This window comes from Leptopilina heterotoma, unplaced genomic scaffold (assembly GCF_015476425.1).
Source record: "Leptopilina heterotoma isolate Lh14 unplaced genomic scaffold, ASM1547642v1 Lhet_88, whole genome shotgun sequence".
Classification (NCBI taxonomy): domain Eukaryota; kingdom Metazoa; phylum Arthropoda; class Insecta; order Hymenoptera; family Figitidae; genus Leptopilina; species Leptopilina heterotoma.
Window position 1 is genome coordinate 3,009,651 of NW_025111191.1, and position 20,636 is coordinate 3,030,286.

The 20,636-nt window shown below is 21.2% G+C and overlaps 1 protein-coding gene across 4 annotated transcripts in view; it reads left to right on the forward strand.

The window, feature by feature from the left end:
- The window catches only part of LOC122511627 (nephrin), a 411,680-nt gene that overhangs the window by 189,185 nt on the left and 201,859 nt on the right, over window positions 1–20,636 (forward strand). The gene's annotated exons all lie outside the window — the stretch shown is intronic.

The following is a 20,636-nucleotide window of genomic DNA, read 5'->3' on the forward strand; positions in this document are numbered from 1 at the left end:
AAACTTGAAGCAACGTTTCGTTTCCGGATTTCAAATTTTAAAACATTTACCAAACAGTTTTTTCGAACTCTAAACTTGTAAATAAGTTAAAAGCTGAATTTCTAAAAAAAAAAAAAAAAAAAAAAAAATGGAAAAGAAACAGAAAATGAAGTTAAAGTACACTGAAAAAAATATTTAATTCCAGGAAACGATCACTTGTCAATTATAAAATAAATATTTATTTTTATGAAATATTTTTTTATTTAAGTTAATTAAATGGTGTTTGCTTCAAAAACTGAAATTATTGGTTCAAGTAAATATTTATTTGATACAGATACAAGATTTAGTTGTTTCAAGAAATTACTAATTTTTGATTTAAACAAAAATTATTTGAGTCAAGTAAATATTTATTTGAATCAAGAAAATATTTATTTGAGTTAAGTAAATATTTATTTGAGTCAAGTAAATATTTATTCGATTTAAATAAAAATTGTTTATCTCAAGTAAAAATTTCTTTTATTTTAATTACTAAAAATATTTGTTACTAACAATTATTTTGTATTATCAACATTTTTTACTAACAACAGTTGTTACTAGCAATTTTTGTTATTAAAAATTATTATCACTAACAATTGTAATTACTGAAAATATTTGTTACTAACAATATTTTTTATTGACAACATTTTTTACCAACAATGGTTCTTACTAGGAATTTTTGTTACAAAAAATTTTAAATAACAATTCTATTTACTAAAAATATTTGTTACTAACAAATATTTTTCACTAACAATAGTTATTACTAGCAATTTTTGTTACTAAAAATTGTTCTGACTGACAATAATTGTTCTTACTGACAATTGTAATTACTAAAACTTGTTATTATTAACAATTGTAATTAATAAAAATTGTTTTTACTAACAATTGTAATTACTAAAAATTGTTATTACTAACGATTGTAATCACTAAAAGGATTATTGCAAACAATTTTAATTACTAAAAATATTTGTTACTAACAATAATTTTTATTACCAACATTTTTTACTAACAATAGTTGTTACTAGCAATTTTTGTTAGTAAAAATTATTATTACTCACAATTGTAATTACTAAAACTACCTGTTACTTATAATATTTTTTATTGGCAAAATTTTTTACTAATAATAGTTTTTACTAGCAATTTTTGTTATACTAAAAATATTTGTTACTAGCAATTTTTGTTATACTAAAAATATTTGTTACTAACAATATTTTTATTGACAAAATTATTTACTAATAATAGTTGTTACCAGCAATTTTTGTTACTAAAAATATTTGTTACTAACAATTTTCGTTACTAAAAATTTTTGTTACTGACAATATTTTTTACTAACAATAGTTGTTACTAGCAATTGTTGTAAATAATAGTTTTTACTAACAATTGTAATCAGTAACAATATTTGTCACTAAAAATTGTTGGTACTAATAATAATTGCTATTGTTAACAATTTCTGTTACTAACAATTAATTAATTAATTAATTAATTAATTAACAATTACTAAAAAATTGTAATTACTAACAATAATTCAAAATTTATATGATCCAAGTAAATATTTCTTTGATTCAAACAAAAATTCTTTGTTTAAAGTAAATATTTCTTTGAATTAAATAAAACTTTTTTGTTGCAAGTTAATATTTCCTTGATTTAAACAATAATTATTTGATTCAAATAAATATTTCTTTGATTTAAACAAAAATTCTTTGTTTCAAGTAAATATTTCTTTGAATTAAATAAAAATTAATTAATCCACATGTAAATATTTCCTTGATTTAAATAAAAATTATTTGTCTTGAGTAAATATTTCTTTGTTTTCCCTGAATTATTTATTTGACAATTGTTATTGACATTCGCTCGGTTAAAAATTCTTATGATATTTTCAATATTGATTTGGATTTTTGAATAGAAAGAATAGGTCTATTGTTATCGTGTAATGAAAAATGAGTCAATTTTACCTTCCCCTTCTCTCAAAAAACAAACTGTTTCACTTTTATATATACTCGTGTCTATATATATATACACACGAAGCTATAATTGAATGCTGAATGAATATCAAAATTTTATTACACTGGCAATATTTTGAAAAACTGAAAAGTAACGTTCGATCTCTGTTTCGCATAAAACAAGAGAAATAAAGTTCACTGATTTATTCATAGAAATTTACATTTTGTGCGTGACGTCAAATTTAAAAAAAGAGGAAGAAAAAAAATTATTTGGTTTCAAAAGCAAAAAGGATAGTTGGTATTATGGTTTACCATAAAATATGGTTTATTGTTTTGTTTCCTAAGAATATAAAATTTAGTTTTTAAATTTAGCTTTTAAATTTATTTTTTAGATTTAGTTTTTAAATTTAGTTTTTGAATTTAGTTTTTAAATTTAGTTTCTAAAAATTTAGTAATGATAATAAAAATAGTAATTTTGTATAGTTAACCATAAAAAAAAATGTAAAAATATTTATAGAATTTGTTTTTCTAAAATTTAAATCATTACTGGTATTCACAACTTCTACTGTTTAGTTATTAAAAATTATTACGATAAAGTTTATTAAAAACTATATCGTGAATAAAAATTGAAACTCTCTGAATAATAGAAACAATCATAAATTGTATTTTAAAAGTTTGCCCATTAAGTTGAGAAAAAAAAAAGTTTTGAAAACAAAAAAAAAAGAAAAACAAAGCAAAAACAAAAAGAGAAAAGAAAATGGAAGCGTTGAATTTTTGCTGTTAAATAAAAAGTCTTAAAAATTTTACAACTTGAGGCAGCTTGCATATTCAACAAAGTTGTAGCTAATTCGCCTTGAAACTTAAGAACATTCATGTGAAAGGAATTAAATTATAAGACGTAATTCTGAAAGCTGTTGTGTTAGCGAGATTATTACACAGTTTTGTCCTCGTCCCCATGGCTTTACGAAGCAAATCTTCTTTTGTCGTCAGTTGATTTTATTTAGAATGCTCTGAACTGCGAATAATTAGCGAGACAAACGAGCGAAATTAGCTGGCTCGAGGCAGCAAATAAATCAGACATCTCGTGGCTTTTATTGCCACTTTCGTCCCTTTTCTCTCTCTCTCTCTCTCTCTCTCTCTCTTGCTCTCTGTCTTTTTCTTCTTTTCTATTTTACCCATTAAGAAAAAAGCAGAGTGGAAAAAAAGATACATATACCACTAACGAGTCAAAAGTGTTGCACTGCTGTTGAGTCAAAATGAGCGTTGTAGGAGATAGAAATAAAATGGTGGTTACAAATAATGGTTATGTGACTAATGGTTGTTACAAGTAATTGTTGTTGCGAACATTTATTGTTACCAGTAATTTTTGTTGTCAACATTTATTGTTACAAGTAATTTTTGTTGCCAACTTTTATTGTTACTAGTAATTTTTCTTGACAACATTTATTGTTACAAAGACTTTTCTTTTTAGACGTTCATTGTTACAAGTAATTTTTCTTGCAAACATAATTTTGTTACAAAAGAATTTTTCTTGCAAAAATGGTTTCCCAGCTGAAAAAGTTCTATAGAATTTCACATGAACGATTCTATAAAATTTCAACATGAATTTTTGCCACTTTTTTCCAAAATGTTCTATTATTGAAAAAGTCATAATATCCAATATCTGTATTAAAAAAAAAATTGTTTTCATAATTAAAATATAAATCGATCTTAAATGAGGAAAAATGATTTTCGACTGTCAATGCGAAAATGTTTATTCATACATACAGACGCAATCTTGGAATTGCCGAACGTGTTACGTGGTGCAGGTGCTTAAATTCAAGTCGGGCGAAACGATAAACGTAACGCGTACGCCAGCCGCAAATGGATTTCAGGTGACGGAAAGTAGGACGTACACGTTCGCTAGGCAGATAAATCCGGAAACGGCGTAATTACCTCAAGTATCGTAAATACCGTACGACCGCGTGCGCTTCCGCATTGGGATCGATTCCTCCCTATTCATGCAGATAGATTGTAATCCAACGCTAACAATCGCGATCTTTCAAATGCTACATTCAACCTCTCTCTCTCTCTCTCTTTGTCTCGAATCAAAAAAAAAAAGAAAAGAAAAAAGAAAATAAAAATCATACCTTATTTGAATAGGAAAAATAATACAATCTCTCGATTCATGCGTAAATGAAGAAAGGTATCTAAAGGTTCTTGAAGGGTCACTCAAAATAAAGTGAAGTGTTAAAATAACACCAGAATGGATTAAAATAATCTGCAACAGATTAATCCCTCTAAGATTAAATTAACATCAGAAAGGATTAAAATAATCTATTTTGGTGTTGTTTTTAACTATGAATGAAATTTTACTTTAAATAAAACACCAAAGTCAACGATTTGTAAAAATTCAACGAATTTAGCTTCTCCAGGGAGAAAAGTAAGTTAGTTACTAACTTAGTTACTAACTTACTAACTAACTTAGTAACATAGTAACTAAATTCAATTGTGTTCAAAAATTAAAAAAAATTCTCGTAAAAATTTCAATTTTCTTTATAAATAATAAAATTCTTCTCTGACATTCAATTATTTGACAAAATTTTAATCAAATTCTTGTCAAAATTTCAATTATTTTCAAAAGTTTTCTAAAATTCAATGATTTTTAATATCTACTATTTCAATAAAATTTTCCAAAAGAATTCCATTATTAAAAAAAATTTGAACAAAATTCTACGCAAACATTCAATTATATTCATAAATAATAAAAATGTTTACAGGAATTCAATTATTTACAAATTTTTTTTTATAAATTTCTTCGCAATAATTCAATTATTTTCATAAATAATAACTTTTTTACAGGAATTGAATTATTTTTATAAATAATAAAATTCTTTTAGGAATTCAATTATTTTCATAAATAATAAAACTCATTGCAGAATTTCAATTATTTTTAATGCAATTTTTATCGAATTTCTCGAAAAATGTAATTATTCTTAAAAACTTTATTAAAATTTGTCAAAAGAATTCAATTATTTCTAGAAATTGTAAAAAAAAATTCTTCTCAAGAATTCATATATTTTCATAAATAGCAAAATTCTTCAGATTTATTAAACTCTTTTAAATATTATTTAAAAAAAAAATTCTTTATAAGAATTCAATTATTTTTGACAGGGATTCAATTATTTTCGTAAATAATAAAATTGTTTTTACGAATTCAATTATTTTTATGAATAATAAAACTCATCGGAGAATTTCAATTATTTTTAATGAAATTTTAGTCGAATTCTGCGATAAATGTAATTATTATTAAAAACTCTATTAGAATTAGTCAAAAGAATTCAATTATTTAAAAATTTGTTGATAAAATTCTTTAGGAGAATTGAAATTTTGAGAAACATTCAAATATTCAATAAATTATTTTTTTGTATTAAAATAATTGAATTCTAGTAGAATTTTCTAATAAAAATTGATTTAAAAATGAATTTCAGTTAAAAACAATTAAAATTAAAAATTCTCAAAAACTTTTTCAAAAATTATTAAAAGTAATAGATTTATAGAAAAATTCTAGTTACAGTAAATAAAAATTTAATTTTTGAAAAGTTACAAATTATTGCAGAAATTCAATTGTTTTCAAAAGTAATAAAATCCTTCGCAGAAATTTAATTATGTTCAAAAATAATAAAATTCTTCTTCGGAATTATTAATTATTAAATTATTTTCATAAATAATAAAACACATTGCAGAATTTCAATTATTTTTAGTGCATTTTTTATCAAATTCCTCGAAAAATTTAATTATTCTTAAAAATTTTATTAAAATTCGTCCAAAGAATTTAATGATTTAAAAAATTTGTTGATTACATTTTTTATGAGAATTTAATTTCAAGAAACATGAAATTAATAAATTATTTTTTTTTGTATTTAAATAATTGAATTCTCGTAGAATTTACTAATAAAAATGGTTTTAAAAATGAATTTCAGTTAAAATTTTAGATTATAATTAAATATTAAAAGCATTATAACGTGGATTTTTAGATATAATTAAATTTTAAAAAAGTTTGAAACTAAAATCATTGAAATTCTTAATTTTTCATATTTTTGACAAAAAATTCTGTAGAATTAATTCTTTTTAAAAGTTTAATAGGATTTTTATTGAAATTATTTCAAGTTTTTATTTTTCAATATATATTTAATTGCAGAATTTCCGAATAATTGAAATTTTGTAAATTTGAATTGTAAACGAATGAATTTGAAAAATCTCATAAAACTCATTGCAGCGTTTCAATTAAAAATTAATTAATTAATTAATTAATTAATTAATTTTTAATTATTTAAAGTAATTATGTTCATGCAAATTTTAATAAAATTCGACAAAAAGAATTCAGTTATTTAAAAATTTGTTACTAAAATTCTTTATGAGAATTGAATGTTGTGAAACATTCAATTATTAAATAAATTATTTTTTATTATTATTATTATTATTATTATTATTATTATTATTATTATTATTATTATTATTATTTATTTATTTATTTTTTATTATTATTTATTTTTTATTTTTTTTATTTTTTTTTATTTTTTTATTTTCTTTATTTATTTATTTTATTTATTAGTTTAATTATTTAAATGCAAAAGCATTTAAATAATTAAATTCTTGTAGAATTTTGTAATAAAAATTGATTTTCATTTCATAAGAATGAATTTCAGTTAAAATTTCAGATTATAATTGAATATTAAAAGCAATATAACGTGAATTTTTAGAAATAATTGAATTTTGAAATTAATGTTTTTGAAAAAGTTTAATTGAATTTTCTTTTATATTATTTAAAGGTTTTATTTTCTAATATGGATTTAATTAAAGAATTTAGAAATAATTGAAATTGTAGTTAAAATTTTTTGAAAATCATAATTGAATTGAAATAATGAAAATAATTTTGAAGAAGTATAACATTCTTATAGTATAAAATAATGATTTTATTACTTGGTCATCTTTAATTATTATAAAATATGAAGAAATCGATGACTCCGAGTCGAAAACTCGGAATTATCGATATCTTCATGTTTTATAGTTATAAAAAAATTTAATAAACGAAAATTTTATTCATTGTAAAAAATAACACCAAAATTGATTATTTTAATATTTTTTGGTGTTAATTTAATCTAGAACACTTTTTAATACCTCACGATTTACTGTGATTGTAAAAGTACCATAAAAATTAAATTTGTATAATTTTTATAATTTTTTAGAAATTGAAAGTAATATTATAATTATTTAGTACTTGTAAAAAATATAAATCATGGTAGTATATGGTAAATTGTCAGTAATAATTTTCTATCTAGACTTGACGAGAGGCGAAGAAAAATAATGTGCGAGGGAAAAAAAAGAAACTGGAGGGAGTATTGGAGTGAAAAGCCGGTACCTAATGAAATAAGGGTTGTTAATGAGTGGTTGGGGGATACTCACGTTACCGTCTTGCATAGTCCCTCGAGACTGTGTGGCGACACGCCATTTTTCCTCCAACTCATCCCCATGGCAAGTTCTCGACTTTCAAATACAAAAAAAAAAAAGAAAAAATTCGAACCCTCTTGTATTGTACCAAGGGACGTCACACTTCACCGTTTTGTATCCTTTCCCTTCAAATCCCTTCACAATATTTCCAAAAAAAATTAAACTTTAATCCTTAATTTGCAAAAAATAGTTTCGTAAATCTATAATAAAATCTCTGAACGAATATAAGAAGAGAAACCAGAAAATTTTAAAAGCAAAGGATTAAAAATTATATAAACAAGTAGCGAAAAATGAGAAAGAAAATGTTAAGGCAAATTTCATAGGAAAGGAATCTTTCTCCTTTTTCTTTTTTTTTTTTAATTCAAAGCACGTTTGGAGTTTGAAGTTCTCTTGACGAGAAATACGTAATGATCTCGTTAGGGTAGCCTTTCCAGTGACCTAAAATTCAAATAAGCTCTTTATATGACGACCACGGATAATTAAAAGATATTACGATTGCCTTTGACACAAAAAATAGAAAAAGAAGCGAATGAAAAAAAAAATAACAATAATTATATCGCAAAAGTAATTTTCAAAATATAATTTTACGAAATATTTTCCATTATTAATTTTCACCCGTGGAACAAACTAAATTAATTTTCGCTTGCAATTATATTGGACTATCGTTACCTGTATACAACCATATATATGTGTGTGAGAGGACACACGATCATGGTGTATAAAATAGTTCGAGACATACGTGAGTAAGTGTGCTTGAGTGAACACAAAGTTTCGCATACTTCATGTAATTAATGATCCCAACATTAACACGAGTTACCCACGGCGACGTTTATTAATGGTTTATACATTCGTTTTATATACTATACGTCAAATTTCATTCAACAAACTATTGCACAAAATAATTACGCTCTTGCGAGAAAAATTTTTTTTTCCTTTTTTCCCTGATAACATTATTTGGTGATATTTTTTCTATTTGGTTATTGATATAATAATTTTCTCCTATAGTATTTTTTAGCTTTACATTATTTTTAATCTAGAGAAAAAAAAGTAAATAGTGAATAGTAAATTTATATTTTTATTTTCATTCTGATTAAATATTTATTTTGCAGTAAATATGTAAGGGTAGTTAAAATATGATACTTAAAATAATTATTTAATTATTTATTTATTATTCTAGTTTAAATGCAATGCTAGTGTGAAAGTAAAACTAGTTTTAATGTAAAACTTCTTTAAATGTAAAGCTACTTTAAATGTAAAACTACTTTAAATGTAACACTTGCTTAAATTTATTCCTAACTAGCTTACTTCTTACTTACTTTTTTAAATAAAACTATCAATTTTTAAAATAATTGAATTAAAAAATTTTCAATTCAAATTTATGTTGAAAACACTAAAAAAATTCAACTTTGGAGAAATTACAAATATTTGCAGAAATTCAATTATTTTCAAAATTAATGAAATTTTTCTCATTAAATTCAATAATGTTCAAAATTTAAAAAAAATTCCAATTATCTTTATAAATAACAAAATTCTTCCCAAAAGTTCAATAATTTTCAAAAATTTCAATAAAATTCTTATCCTAATTTTAATTATTTTCAAAAATAGTTTCTCATTACAATGAATTTCAATATCTACTATTTTAATAAAATTTTTCAAAGGAATTCAATTATTTAAAAAGAAAATATTGATAAAATTCTAAGCAAATATTTAATTATTTTCATAAATTATAAAAATTTCACAGAAATTCAACTATTTCCAAATTTTCTATAAATTTTTTCGCAATATAATTCCATTATTTTTATAAATAATAAAATTTTTTACAGGGATTCAATTATTTCCATTAATAATAAAATTGTTTTTACGAATTCAATTATTTTCATGAATAATAAAACTCATCCGGGAATTTCAATTATTTTTAATGAAATTTTTATCGAATTCTTCGATAAATGTAATTATTATTAAAAATTTTATTAAAATTCGTCAAAAGAATTCAATTATTTAAAAATTTGTTGATAAAATTCTTTATGAGAATTCAGTTTTAAAAAACATTTAAATATTCAATAAATTTTTTTTTGTATTTAAATAATTGAATTCTAGTAGAATTTTCTAATAAAATTTGATTTAAAAATGAATTTCAGTTGAAAACAAATGAATTTGAAAATTTTAAAAAAACTTTTTCAAAAATTATTAAAAAAATTATTATTAAAATTTAATTTTGGAGAAGTTACAAATTATTGCAGAAATTCAATTCTTTTCAAGAGTAAGAAAATCCTTTGCAGAAATTTAATTATGTTCAAAAATAATAAAATTCAATTATTTTCATAAATAATAAAACTTAATGCAAAATTTCAATTATTTTTAATACAATTTTAATCGAATTTCACAGAAAATATTATTATACCTACTTACAAATTTTATTAAAAATCGTAGAAAGAATTTAATTATTTAAAAATATGTTAATAAAATTCTTTATGAGAATTGAATATCAAGAAACATTTAATTTATTAATAAATTATTTATTTTTGTATTTAATTAATTGAATTCTAGTAGAATTTTGTAATAAAAATTGATTTAAAAATGAATTTTAGTTAAAATTTTAGATAATAATAGAATATTAAAAGCAATTTTAAAAATAATTGAATTTAAAAATTTTTAATTCTAATTTATGTTGAAAACACTAAAAAAAATTCAATTTTGGAGAAATTATAAATAATTGCAGAAATTCTATTATTTTCTAAAGCTAAGAAATTCTTCTCAATAAATTCAATTATGTTTAAAATTTCAAATAAATTCTTGTCAAAATTCCAATTATCTTTATAAATAACAAAATTTTTCCCAAAAAGTTCAATTATTTTTAAAAATTTTAATAAAATTCTTTTTCTACTTTCAATTATTTTCAAAAAAAATTTTCTCATTACAATAATTTCCAATATCGACTATTTTAATAAAATTCACAAAAAGAATTTAATTATTTAAAAAAAATGTTAATAAAATTGTACGCAAACATTTATTGATCGAGTGATCGATTTCTTTATATTTTCTAATAATTAAAGATGACCGAGAGATAAAATCATTATTTTATATTATCAGAATATTGTTACTGTGACTTTATCAAAATTATTTTCATCATTTTCATTCAATTATTATTTTCTAGAATTTTAAATTATTTTTTATGAAAATAATAATTGAATTTCTAAAAATTTTATTATTTATTAAAATAATTGAATTCCTGTGAAATTTTTATTATTTATGAAAATAATTAAATGTTTGCATACAATTTTATTAAAATTTTGTTGTAAATAATTGAATTTTTTTTGGGAAATTTTATTAAAATAGTAGATATCAAAAATTATTAAAATTAGAAAAATTTTTGAAAATTAATTTATTTTTTAAATTTATAAATTAATAAATTAAAATTAGGACAAGAATTTTTTAAATTTATAAATTAATGAATTAAAATTAGGACAAGAATTTTTTTGACATTCAGCGTGGACAGACAGAAGGAATGAAAGAATGAAATACGAAGATTATTATAGTTAATAATTTTTAATTAATTCTGTAAAAAAACAATTTCGAGAAAAAAATTTCCAATAATCTAAAAAGAAAATTTTTTCCCTAGAAGAAGATTCACTTGAAATTTATTCAAACGAAATTTTTCTTATTTTCAAAGAGGATTATGAATTTGGTTTGATTCGTGGGACTAGCATATTGCGGTGAAAAGATTTTTAAGTCGCGACATTTTACTTTTGTGGAATTTGTATTTACTTTTTTTTTTTTTTGTTATTTTTATTCTTTTTTTTCCTCCTCTTTTTGACGAAAATAACTTACATGTTTTCGCTCTACATTCTTAAGCTTTTTTCGTTGGCTCTTTTCAATGCTGAGGACTTTACATCTGCAAGTTCAGTAAAGCCAAGTTTATCGAAAGTTTTTCCCTCGCAGTCTGCTTTATGCATCGATGAAAAGAATTGTAGCTTGCGAGAAAGAATGAAAAAGAAGTAACAGAAAGTTTTGCATATCTTTTTCCATAAAAAAAAAGAAAAAAGAAAAATAGTAGTCTTGAAATAGATTTTCGTTTTATGTTTGATTTTAAATTTCATATATTAGAAATTTAATTTGAAAAAATTAAAAATTTTGAGAAGACAATAATAGTGGGGATATTAATTTCGCGAACTGTGGAAATAATTACATCAATTATACGGGGCTGTACGTATTCAACGTTAATTAATGGACTTTAATTATTGAGGGGTTTGATTACTTATACGACCCCGCACGTTTCAGCTTTGATTGATTCTTCAATTAAGAAAGTTACAAGTATTATTGGTCTTACTTAATTAATGACTATAAAGTGAGAAGCTTAATATGGTAAATTTCCTAAAGTCTCTGATTTCAAATAATGAATCTTAACTGACATTATTATTATTTCAATCGCTTTTGAATATTTATTCCTCCGAGTTTCATATTCCAGCGAAAATAAATTCTCTTTCTCTTTCTCTATTTTTTCCATTTTCTCTGTATTGTAAAATTAATTTGACTTCATGCTTGTCAGATTCTAAGGATTGTTCCACTTTCATTCCTGTATAATAAATAATTCAATTTTCTTTATATATTTTATAGTATTAAAAATTAAAATTCAATCCATCTTTAATTCAATTTTTCAATTGAAATCACAATTTTTTTGAAAGTACCAAATTAAATAGTAATATAAAAATACAAAATATTGATGAATTTAAATTAGTCTTTGAAAAAATAGAATAATTTCTTCCTATTAGAAAATTCTTTTGTTTCCCTCTCATTTCAAATACAATTCTCCTCGTGACATACATGTTAAATTCAAAATTGACAGAAAATCATTACGAATCATTACGTATTATATTATTTTCGCAATATTATCAGATTTCATTTTGAATGTCGAGAGTATAATGTTACATCGACATTTTCATTATAGTTGATTTGTAAATTGTTGGAAATATATGGCACGACCGCAATATCCTTTTGTATTTCACATTGCCATAGATTTTCTCTACTTCCATTATATATTGTCTATTAATAATTCGTCAATTATGTATATACTAGTTCTTGTTTGATAAATACTGCAGGAAAATGCAAATAACAGTGACATAATTAATTAATAAATAAATAGAATTACTTAAATGTTTGAAATTTGAATTTTTTATTCTTTCAATTTAAAAATTCGACTAAATTAATTATTGACAGTTATTTAAGAAATATTATTTACTATTTATTTCTATTTTTATTAATTAAATTCAATTATTTATTAAATTTTTAAAATTCATAAGAAAATTCTGAATTTCTGTGTCTTTTTTTGTTTGACTCATAAATTATAAAATTACCATGAATTCTAATACAAAACCTTCAATTTTTTCAATTTTTGTAAAAAATTTCTTTTTAAATAACTTAAATCTTGAACTACGAATATAAAATAAATAAATTATTTAATAAATAATTTTACTTAAATATTTCAAAATTAATTCAATTTTAAAAGAGTTGCGTTTACAATTTTCATAAATAAATGAATTTTAAACGGTTTCAATTTGAAATTTTATAAAATTTCAATGTTGAATGAATTTAATTAGAAAGAACAAAGATTTTTGGAAAAAATTTTAATAATTCAAAATCTTCTAAACTTAGTTAAATTTGTCAATATTTATTTAATTAATTATTAAAAATAATGGATTTATAGAAGAATTTTAGTTAAAAACACTAAAAAAAATTGAATTTTGAAGAACTTATAAATGATTACAGAAATTCAATTATTTTCAAAAGTAATAAAATTCTTCTCAATAAATTCAATTATGTTCAAAATTTCAAATAAATTCTTGTCAAAATTCCAATTATCTTTATAAATAACAAAATTCTTCCCAAAAGTTCAATTATTTTCAAAAATTTTTTCTCATTGCAATGATTTTCAATATCTACTATTTTACTAAAATTCCTAAAAAGAATTCAATTAAATTAAAAAAATTTTAATAAAATTCTAAGCAAACATTTAATTATTTTCATAAAATAACAAAAATTTCACAGAAATTCAAATATTTACAAATTTTCTATAAATTTCTTCGCAATATAATTCAATTATTGTTATAAATAATAAAATTATTTACGGGGATTCAATTATTTTCGTAAATAATAAAATTGTTTTTACGAATTCAATTATTTTCATGAATGATAAAACTCATTGGAGAATTTCAATTATTTTTAATAAAATTTTAGACGAATTCCTCGAAAAATGTAATTATTATTAAAAATTTAATTAAAATTTGTCAAAAGAATTCAATTATTTAAAAATTTGTTAATAAAATTGTTTATGAGAATTCAATTTAGAGAAACATTCAAATATTCAATAAATTATTTTTTTGTATTTAAATAATTGAATTCAAGAAAAAATTTTCTAATAAAAATTGATTTAAAAATAAATTTCAGTTAAAATTTTAGATAATAATAATTGAATATTAAGAGCAATTTTAAAAAATAATTGAATTTAAAAATTTTTAGTTCAAATTTATGTCGAAAACACTAAAAAAATCAATTTTGGAGAAATTACAAATAATTGCAGAAATTCAATTATTCAATTATTTTCAAAAGTAATGAAATTCTTCTCATTAAATTCAATTATGTGCAAAATTAATATAAAATTCTCGTCAAAATTCCAATTATCTTTATAAATAACAAAATTTTTCCCAAAAAGTTAAATTATTTTTAAAAATTTTAATAAAATTCTTATCATAATTTTAATTATTTTCAAAAATTTTTTTTCATTACAATGATTTTCAAGATCATTTATTTTAATAAAATTACTTAAAAGAATTCAATTATTTAAAATCAATTTTATTAAAATTGTTTGCAAACATTTAATTATTCTCATAAATAATAAAAATTCTCCATGAATTTAAATATTTACAAATTTTTTATAAGTTTCTTTTCAATAATTCAATGATTTTCATAAATAATTTCAATTACTTTTAATAAAATTTTAATCGAATTCTTCGATAAATGTAATTATTATTAAAAATTTTATTGAAACTTGTCAAAAGAATTTAATTATTTAAAAATTTGGTAATAAAATTCTTTATGGTAATTAAATATTAAGAAACATTTATTATTTCAATTAATTATTTACTTTTTTATTTAAATAATTGAATACTCGTAGAATTTTCTAATAAAAAATTGATTTGAAAATGAATTTGAGTTTAAATTTTAGACAATAATAAAATATAAAAATAATTTTTAAGAAGTTACAGTAATAATATTCTTATAATATAAAATAATTATTTTAAAACTCGATCCTCTTTAATTAATATAAAACATGATGAAATCGATTACTCCGAGTCTTCAATAAAAGTTTTGAATTTGAAATTTTTTTTAATCTTAATTCCTATGGAAAAATAATAATAATTAACTATTTAAAATATTTAAAAAAGAAATTAAAAAAAAAATTTTAAAAGAAATTGTTTCCGAATAATTTTACAATTAAAGATATTCGTAAATAAATTTAAGAGAATATTTTTTTCAATAAGATTTTTTTCTTTATTTTCTAAAAATTAAAAAATTTTCAGTTTCATTTTCAATTAAATTTTCTAATTAACAAATATAATTGATAAACATTTTTTTCTTTATTTTCTAAAAAACTTTGAATTTTATTAAAACAAGTGAAATTAAGAAATAGAATTGATACAAATTATTTCCTAATGAAAATTGCTTATGATTAATATTGACAATGGTCAATATTTCAGGTGGTTAATTGAAACAATGATTGATGGTTGCAGTGGTTATTACTTAATATTTACAATGATTAATACTGTCAGTGGTTAATTTATTATGAATATTATTATTAAAACAAAAACAGTAAAGAATAGTGTTGGAATTAAAAAATCAATTTTGAAAATAATATTTCATATTTCTCATTTTTTATGGTTTTCATCTATATTTATATAAACAATATGAAAACCGATAAACGAATAAAATATGTTGTTCCCCCCGCTATTTACATAAGAATGATGGACTGTTCAATATCACATTGGATTGTATCCACAAAGACACTATTTGAAAACACAGTCTTTTTAGATTTCAAAAGAAGAGTTTTCATTTCCTTCTTTTGCCCTCGGGGAGGATTTTGCAGAGAGCTTTCATCGTTGGGTAACGCCTCTTCCGGTTGTCTATACTTAAGATGGTTTCTAGTTTACAATTTTCTGATGTTGTCACACAGTAAAAGAAAACACACAACACCAACATTATAGTTGGAAAATAAAGAATTGGGAGAGGGAAGTGCGTAAGAGAAAAACAAATATTCGCGAGTTGTGATCAACTGGATAAGCCAGTAGTGTATATACAATTTTTTTTTTTTTTTTTCAACAAAGAGAGAAAGATATCTCGTGAGAGGAAACGCAGTAAAATCGGAAATAGAACGCCCTCTCGATTCAAAGTAACGTGTGTGTGCCATCTCAGAATGCCAGGATATTGCGCCAGTCAGAATGGTGGAAAAAGTGTATATATCTGTGAGAAAAGAGCCGATGCATTGAATAACCCAATAGGCTCGATGAAGATGGAACGATTGAAAAATCCTTCTTAGCCTCTTTCGCTTTTTTCCTTTTCTATAATTTTTTTCTCTTCTCTCATATCTCTATCTTTTTCTCTGAGAGTGACACTCTTTTTCCGTCAACTCACTCTTAACCATAAAGTTCATTATCTACTGGGTATTTATATAATATATTTTCTACCTTTTTATGCTTCGGGCGATAACCGCATACTTTCGGTTGAGAAAAATTCTTTTTCCGACTTCCTTTTCAGAAATTATTTCCATTCTTGTGCTGATGCAGTCTAGTTTGCCTATTGCCAAATAGAGAATCGGACATGCAAACAGTTTCTTGATAATTGACGCAATCAAGTATTTTCTACTGTAACTACCATTTTTATACAATAATTTAATAAATAACTACCATTAATGGTAGTTATAATAAATATTAATTACAATAAGCGTTAGTTACAATAATCAGGGTTGCCACAGGTTAGGGAAATCAGGGAAAAGTCAGGGATTTTTTATTAAAGTAACTGGAAAAAATTGAATTTTGGAAAAGTTACAAATAATTGCAGAAATTCAATTATTTTCAAAAGTAATCAAATTCTTCTCAAAAAATTCAATTATGTTCAAAAATTAAAAAAAAATTCTCGTCAAAATTCAATTATCTTTAAAAACAATAAAATTCTTCTCCTAATTTCAATTAATCAAAAATTTTAATAACATTCTTTGCAAAATTTCAATTATTTTCAAAAAATTTTTCTCAATTCAATGAATTTCAATATCTACTATTTTAAAAAAATTTTTCATAGGAATTCAATTATTTAAAAAAAAAATGTTGATAAAATTTCTAAGTAAACATTAAATTATTTTTATAGATAATAAAAATTTCACAGGAATTCAACTATTTTCAAATTTTTTAATAAATTTCTTTGCAATAATTCAGTTATTTTCAAATTTTTTAATAAATTTCTTTGCAATAATTCAGTTATTTTCATAAATAATAACATTTTTTACAAAAATTCAATTATTTTCATCAATAATAAAACTCATAATAGAATTTCAATTATTTTTAATACAATTTTAATTGAATTCCTTGAAAAAAATTTAATTATTCTTGAAAATCTTATAAAAATTCCTCGAAGAAATTCAATTTTGTTGATAAAATTCTTTATGATAATTCAATTTCGAGAAACATTCATTTATTCAATAAATTATTTATTTCTGTATTTAAATAATTGAATTGTCATAGAATTTTAGAATAAAAATTGATTAAAAAATAATTATCAGTTAAAATTTTAGATATTAATTCAATATTAATAGCATTATAGCATAAATTTTTAAAAATAATTGATAATTGAATTCTTTCGAAGAATTTACTTAAAATTCTATAAAAAATAATTGAAATCCTGTGAAGAATTTTATTAATTTATGAAAGTAATTGAAGTATTGCAATAAATTTTTTAAAATGTTTTTTAAATAATTCGAATTAATGTAATTAAATTCTAGCAAAAAATTTGAGATAATAATTCCATTTTTCTAGGAATTTACTTTAAATTGTATCATAAATAATTAAAATCCTTAGAAAAGTTTTATAATTTATGAAAATAATGTAATTCTTACAACGAATTTTATAAAGTTTTTTTTTAAATAATTGAATTCATGTGAAAAGTTGTATTACTTGTAAAAATAATAATTGAATTTCTGGAACGAAATTTTATTACATTTTATTTAAATAATTAAATTTCTTTAAGAACTTTTATTCAAATATAGTAAATTTAAAAAATTTTTTAATTTCAGCGAAGAATTTCATTATTTTTGTCAAATGCAAAAAATTTTTTAATGATAATTTCAATTTTCGAAGAATTTACTTAAAATTGTATTAAAAATAATTGAATTCCTATGAAGAATTTTATTAATTTATGACATTAATTGAATTCTTGCAATAAATGTTTTCAAAATTTTTTAAAAATAATTTGAAATAATGTAAAGAATCTTTATTATTTATGAAAATAATTGAATTCCTGCAACGAATTTTATTACCTTTTTTTAAATAATTGCCTGGGACAAAATAAATAAATTATGAATTATGAATTATTTATTAAAATAGTAGATTTTGAAAATATTTTAATTTCAAAGAAGACTTTCATTATATTCGTGAAATGTAATTAAATTCTAGCAAAAAATTTAAGAAAATAATTCCATTTTTCTAGGAATTCACTTTAAATTGTATTAAAAATAATTCAAATCCTCAGAAAATTTTTATAATTTATAAAAATAATGGAATTCTTACAACGAGTTTTATAAATTTTTTTTAAATAATTGAATTCATGTGAAAAATTGTATTACTTGTAAAAATAATTGAATTTCTGCAACGAATTTTATTACATTTCATTTAAATAATTAAATTCTTTTCAGAACTTTTATTAAAATAGTAAATTTTGAAATTTTTTTAATTTCAGCGAAGAATTTCATTTTTTGTGAAATGTAATTTAATTCTCGCAAAAAATTTCTGAAGATAATTTCATTTCTCGAGAAATTTATTTAAAATTGTATTAAAAATATTTGAAACCCTTTGAAGAATTTTATTGATTTATGAAAATAATTAAATTCTTGCAACGAATTTTATTATAATTTTTGTAAATAATTAAATTTTTTTTTTGAAAAATTTTATGGAAAATAAAATTTTTATAAAACATGAATATATCAATTACTCCGAGTCGAAGACTTGGAGTGATTGATTTCTTCATGTTTTATAATAATATTCTTATAAGTTGTTAAATTTTAAAAATGTTTGAATTTAAATGTTTTGAAGAATTTTAATTCCCATGGAAAAATAATAATTAAATACTTATTTAAAAATTTAGTTATTGATGTTTGCGAATAATTTTACAATATAAGAAATTCGCAAGTAAATCTAATAGAATGTTTTTTTTTTGAGTATCTAATAATTTTTAGAGTCAATCAGAATATTCTTTAGTGTCAGGGAAAAACAAAATTAAATTTTTGTGACGCGTTCCAAAAAAAGGTATAAATAAAATGGTACCATCAAGAATGGTGGTTAAAAAATGGTACCAAGAATTCTTGTCACCAGAAGTAATTGGTACCACAAAATGGTCACAAAAAATATTATCAAAACAAGGGGAGTTTTTTTGACAATGAAATTTTTCACTAAATTAGCTTATTCACCATTATTAATAGTTGGTACCAATAAGAAATTAATTAATTTATTTTTTTTGTGTGAAAATATTCCTCCACTCTCTGCGTCCCCCTCCTCCCTTTTGCTTCCGTTAAGTTACTCGTTATTTTCACAATAGCAATCTATTCCTGTTAGAACAAAGGTTTGGACAGAAAACAACTTTCCAGTCCAACGCAGTTTTCGATCGTGGAATTTACAATGAAACACAAATTGAAATTGTTTTACGGCTTTGATATAGTCGAGACGAGGGAACCGCCCTTTGATGCAGTTTAGCTTCCGAGATTACTTCTTCTATGAAGAGGAAATTTATGCTTTGTACCTATAATAACTTAACATAACTATAAGCAATAAGTATCGAGAAAGAAACGACATTAAAATTACACCCTCAGCGACACCTTCAAAAGAGAGGAAAAAATATTAAATCAGGAAAAAGAAATTTAATAAAAAAAAAGAAAATAATAAACAGAGTAAATAAAAATGTAAATAAAGAAATAAATAAGATAAATAAAAAAATGAATAAATAGAATACATAAAAAAAGAAATAAAAAAAGAAGAAACCAAAAAAAGAAAATAATTCTAAAATATTTTCCATGTGAAATGGTTATATTGTTTTTGGTAGTCTTGTATATTTCTCTTTATTTTAACAATCAACGAGAGGTTTTTAAAAAAAATCTAATGGGAAAAATTTCCATTTTTATTTGTAACTAACTGAAATTTCTAGTTGGACAAATAAATTTCACTAGAATTTTGATTATTTTAATCTCTAGTTTAATCAGAAACAGTAACGCGCGCGTTTTGGGTCAGTTATCTTGTTTGCAAATCTCTACTCACCAATATGAATCACGTTCTCCAACTTTAACCCGAATGCTTTTGTCGTCTAACTGTAAAATATCAACAAATAAATTAATTAAAAACACTTTCTTTTTTCGTAAAAAAAAGTTAACAGTGATTGTTAAAAATAATTGGTAACAGTAATTTTTAAAAAATAATTAGTAAAATTAATTTTTAAAAAATAATTAGTAAAATTAATTTTTTAAAAATAATTACTAAAATTAATTTTTCTAATTAATTGATAACAGTAATTGTTAATAATAATTTTTTAAAAGAATTATTAACAATAAATAATAGAAATGATTGGAAAAAAATTAAAAGTAATGGTTAAAACTTATTGGTAACAATAATTGTTAAAAATATTTGCTAACAATAATTGTAAAAAAATTTGCTAACAATAATTGTAAAAAAATAATTGTTAAAAAATAATTGTTAAAAATAATTGCTAACAAAAATTGTAAAAAATAATTGTTAACAGAAGTCCTAAATAAAATTATTTATTATCATTATTATTCTTCTCAACAGAAAACTGCAAATGGTTTTCTCCTCGATCTCATAATTACCAATATCTTGACCTAAAATTTCTTAAATGTCCAGGACCTTTAAGCACCTGGAAACACTTTTAATA